At 37.1% G+C, this 5,670-nt stretch overlaps 1 long non-coding RNA gene across 1 annotated transcript; it reads left to right on the plus strand.

Annotated features, from left to right (window-relative positions):
• The first annotated feature begins 818 nt into the window (after nt 1-818).
• Nucleotides 819-5,056, plus strand: LOC118483327. Its single transcript, XR_004870349.1, has 3 exons — nt 819-1,106; nt 1,441-3,721; nt 4,395-5,056. It is a non-coding gene; the product is annotated as an uncharacterized LOC118483327 (long non-coding RNA).
• The last annotated feature ends 614 nt before the right edge of the window (nt 5,057-5,670 follow it).

Below are 5,670 nucleotides of genomic sequence, written 5' to 3' on the forward strand. Positions count from 1 at the left end.
TGTGGTTAGAGGTGATTGGCATCCTTACCCCTCTTAAGGAAATAATTGCAATTTTACCCCTCACTGTTTGCTGTTATGTTGCAACCTTACCCCCCCGACCTCAAATTTGTTGACTATAACTTGAAATGACTATAATGCCCTTTCATATTTACCCCCTGCGTTTTGTGCACTCTGTGATATTACCCCCTGCCACCACTCCCACCGCTATTCACCACCACAACCACCACTGCCACCTCCAGCCACCACCACAACTTAATATCCCTTTCGTACATAACACCACCACTACTTCCGTCACCGGAAACCTGCAACTCCGGTCATCTTCTCCAACGACTGCCACCTTTGCCACCTCCAGCCACCACCACAACCACCACTGCCAGCTCCAGTCAAACCGAAGCTGCTGTTGAGTCAGCTAAAATGGCCCGTAAAAAACGAATCTTGTAATCATAGTTGTATTAATATTATTAGGCTATGGGGTGTGGGGGTCATGAATTGGAACATTATTTCCACATAGGATCATTAATTAAATGGTATACCATCCCCCTCCTTGATTGATGGTGGTTCCCATGGATTAAACCACGATTACCACGACCCTCCCATTTGATAATTTTAAGACAAAAACAAATTTAAAAAAATAAAGGGGTTAGTGGTTTGGGTCATGACCACACCCTTAGGGTAGTGGTTTTGAATAATGAATTAAAGATGGATGATGTGGTACCTATATGGAGGGTCATGGTGGTCATGAGGGTCATGACCACACCCTATAGCCTTATACAAATTGCAGTTTACTCATTTAATAAATATGGATAGAGTCTGTACCGAAATACTTGGGGCTCTGGTAATTTGGTGGAATCTATAACAAACACCCCCACTCACCCACCCAATCTCTCTCTCTACAATTCACATTTGTCTGTTATATGCCACCGTCTGGTCGGCAACAAGCCCTTCTAGTCAGTCACTATAACAAACACCCCCACTCACCCACCCAATCTCTCTCTCTCTACAATTCATATTTCTTCTTGCTTTAATGGACCTTCAGTTTTAATTGCTCTGTTTCTTTGTTTGTCTGTCAAGAATTCATCTTTATGATTGGTTACATGGATTAACCGGTGGGTTTCTTGTCTTTGTGGTTTTACACAAATTATACGAGTTCAAGTATGTCATGTCTTGTTATTTCTTGAAATCACACTAAAAATTCAAGATTTTATTGTCTTTGTGGTTTTACAGAAGTTACACTTCATGTATCTGATGTTTCCTTATTTCTTGTAATTACACTAAAAATTCAAGATTTTGTAAATGATTGATTACATGAATTAACTGTTGGGTTTATTTTATGTAACGTTATGTCTAAAAATCAAACTAAAAATTCAAGATTTTGTAATTTTTTTTAGAATTGATTTTTATGGTTTGTTATATGAATTAACTGTTGTGTTTATCTTACAGAAACTACTGGTAATCTTTTTTTTTTTCAATTTCAAGATGATTAATGTGATGGATCATGTGAACAAACCCATGAACGAAGTGGACAGAAGCTTAGCTGACTCAGCAGCAGCTTCGGTTTGGCTAGAGCTGACAGTGGTGGTTGTGGTGGTGGTGGTGGCTGGAGGTGGCAGTCGTTGGAGAAGATGACCGGAGTTGCAGGTTTCCGGTGACGGAAGTAGTGGTGGTGTTATATATGAAAGGGATATTAAGTTGTGGTGGTGGCTGGAGGTGGCAGTGGTGGTTGTGGTGGTGAATGGCGGTGGCAGTGGTGGCAGGGGGTAATATCACAGAGTGCACAAAACACAGGGGGTAAATATGAAAGGGCATTATAGTCATTTCAAGTTATAGTCAACAGATTAGTCAACAAATTTGAGGCCGGGGGGGGGGGGGTAAGGTTGCAACATAACAGCAAACAGTGGGGGATAAAATTGCAATTATTTCCTTAGGGGGGGGTAAGGGTGCCAATCACCCCTAACCACAGGGTGTAAAATTGCAGTTTACTCTTATAATTATTATATTATAAACCTATAAATTAGCAACTTCTTTGTGCATACATGTGTTGTACTTTTAGCTTTGGGAGTGTTTCAAAAAAAATTGGAATTTTCCCTTTTTAACCCTAAAGTATCAATCTTTGACAATTTTAGTTTAAGGTTTTAATCTTTGGTAATTTAACCCCCTTGATTAATTTGATTTTTCACTTCTACTTCAAAAGTTTCCATCTTATACAATTTAACCCCTTTGATTAATTTGGACTCTCATTTCTAATTCAAAAATTTCCATCTTTTACGATTTAACTACTTTGATTTTTTTTTTACTTTTAACCTAAAGCTTTTCAACTTTTGCAACTTTGACCCATATACTTTTCATGTATCGCAAGTTTTGTGTTTAACGTTTCGTTCTAGATTTTCCGAGTTAACATGGCACAACGTGCGTGTGGAGTTCAACATTTTTCATCTACTTTATCCTGTTTGACAGGCCCGTCACAACACGTCTATTTTTCTTCGTTTGATAGGTCTGTTGCAATGCGTGGGTCATAGATCGACTCAGTTATTATTTTATATGTTTTACACACAGGCTCGCCGTCATGTAAGAAACATTTGTCTTTCATCTAATATGATAGATAACTAACGCATTCTCCGTCGTATTGCGGCGGGTGATAATTCTAGTTATAACTTATTATCCTAACACAAACCATGCAAAGTTTGATGACATTACAACAAAATTAAAAAGTGAATTACTTGAAATCTAGACTTGGAGTCGTGTTTGACCTACCATCGTTATCGGGAAACATATTCTTTTTATGGGAATCCTTATATCAATGGCGCATCTAGCTAAAAAATTCAGGGGTACCCATTTATTTTTGGGATCAGGGGTATCATTTGTATAAAAAACTAAAAATTTTACACTACGTAGACGGAATTGAAGAGTATTGTTATACTACAGAGACGGAGTTGAGGGGTCGTCTGGCTACCCCTCCTTATACACTGGCTCCGCCGCTGCGTATACTTAATGGTTTAGGTGATCACTTTATAATGCATTTCATATAAAGTTGTTCCTTCACTAACCCAAACATTTATAGATTAATAGCTAACAACTTAATACATCCAAATTAACTGTCTCAAATTTTTTAAACATGTAAGACAGCTAAAACCAGTGCACGTTTTGTCATGGGTTGCCTTGAAGTCCTCCGCGGCCAGGGGCGGACCCACGTTAATCGGAACGGGGTCCCCGGACCCTAATCTTTTTTTAAAAAATAGTAGAAGCGGTATATAAAATTTTCTATGGACCCTATAAAATAATTTAGTTGGACCCCATAACAATGAGAGTGAGCCTGGTGTAGTGGTAAAACCCCTTGTTTACACCTGGTTCAATACTTGTTTGTTTCATTTTTTTGTGTTTTTTTTAAACCTGATTTTAAATTAATCACTCTATTTTTTTTCTATTTCAATTTTTTCTCACCTATATTTAGCTGAAAGTGTAGTAAATGAAATTTGTAATTTAGTTATGATATTGTTTTCTATTATGTTTCTCGACCCGACCCGAACAACGACCGATCCAAAAAATTTGAACACCGGAAAAATGGGACCCCATTGTCTAAAAATCCTGGGTCCGCCACTGTCCGCGGCCCCCTCGGTCTCCTTTGGACTAGTAGTTTTGTCTCATTTATTGATACAGGTCATGGGATCCGTCCTGTCGTTGAGTCATCAAGGGAGTGACCTTAACTCCTAACCACTTGTTTGCGGTAAGTACAAGTGCTACCGCTGCATGACTATCCTTAATCATTGAGGCTCTCTCAAATGAGATGCAAGTAAACCTAAGCGATTCATACCAACCAAATAGGCATGATCTTCAAACATTTGGCACACCACATTTAGCTCACTAAAACAAAACAACTTTATGTGGCGTGACAAATGTTTAAAGATCACATCTACTCATTTGTGCATTGTGCTAGAACGCTCTGGGTTTAGTAGCTACTGCTTTAAAAAAATTATATAGACTTATATGTCTTTATAGATGATCTAAACTATAAAGCCTATGAAACATAACATCATGTAATCATAGTTAAGCTAACTGATTGATCAAGTCCAATCGCTAGTTACATGGTAACCACATGTCATACAAAATCAAGTGCAATCGACAACGACCAATGCATATGTACATTATTAATTGTCACATCAAATCGGTGGTGGCCCAAAAAAGATTTGTACCGATTCGATACTCGGGAGCATGATATGAAGTTGCATCTCAGCGACACAACTACCGTGATCATTTATAATTATAGTTACAAATATCCTAGCATTTTAAAACGAGCAAAATGTGATAAGAGTCCTATGATGTTTTAACTTTAAGATGATTCATTCAACATTTCAACTCCTCATTTTATTTTTCTTATTTGGGCTCCATTCTTATGTTAGTTTTGGACCAAATCTAGCCCAGCCCAACAACATTCTGCGATTCTTCTGCTGATGACTTACATAAATCTGGTATGGGATTCCTGTTTGAAATCAGTTTTGGGTATGGTCAACAATGTAAAAAAAAATCGGGTATTGTAATACCCGAGTCAGGCAGCGAACCGGATTTTATAGAGGAATTGATCGGGTAGGGTTGTGTATTCCCGGGTTGGACCTGGTTTCAAATCATAGGATATGGACTTGATAAATACCTGGCGGGTAGGGTCGAGTACGGAACCAGATTGTAATACCTAGGTTTTTTATTACCCGATTTCGGGTAGGGTATAGTACTCGGTTTTTATATGCACCTCTACTTTTTGAATGATTCATTCTTGATTCAACTAATCAATTCTAGAGAGGGGTGTGCAATGATGGTTCGGTTCGGGTTTTACCTTTAACCATATCTGTAACCGCTAGCTTCGGTTATGGAATTTCCTTAATCATAGCCATAACCAAACTTCGATTCGGTTAATTGGTTATGAAATTCGATTATGGTTCAGCTTTGGTTAATTTCGGTTAATTAACCGATCTCAGTTTGCATTTAAATTTAAACTAAATGAACATATTAGACAATTATTGTCTTAGTTTCAATCATATTTATAAATAAAAAAGACAAAAAAAAAAAAACATACACATGCATAAAAGTCAAATTTTATACAATAATTATTTTTGAACATGTTAAAACTAATTATATACCTTAAAAAGCTTTTGTATATGTTTTCTTATGTAGATATAGATATATTTAAATATGGATATATTTTAAAAGATGTCTTAATTCATTTCCATTTGTTTAGTTAACATTCAGTTATGGGAGACCTTTAACCATATTCAAACCGACTTATCGGTTAATCAAATACCATTATCCATAACCGTCGATTGATATTAGTTATCGGTTAATTCGGTTCGGTTATCAGTTAATTTCGGTTAACGGTTAAAGTTTGCTCACCCCTAGTAGAGGTGGATCAAAAAAAATTTAAAACGTTTAGGATTGTAAACCGAATCAGTTTAGTCAACTTGGGTCAAAACCGATTTGAGAAGAAACCGGTTCAAATCATAAACCAGTTTGGTTCAGGTTAAAACCGGTACCCAAAATCAGTATTTAAAAAAGAAAATTATCATCTGGGTCGGGTTTAAACCAATTTTCCTCAAATCAAATCAGGTTGAAACTGGTTTAAGTGACGAGAAAAGGAATCGATATATGAACTGAGGGTTTGGGCCTGGTTGAAACCGGTTTGGTAGT

This window comes from Helianthus annuus, chromosome 10 (assembly GCF_002127325.2).
Source record: "Helianthus annuus cultivar XRQ/B chromosome 10, HanXRQr2.0-SUNRISE, whole genome shotgun sequence".
Classification (NCBI taxonomy): Eukaryota; Viridiplantae; Streptophyta; class Magnoliopsida; order Asterales; family Asteraceae; genus Helianthus; species Helianthus annuus.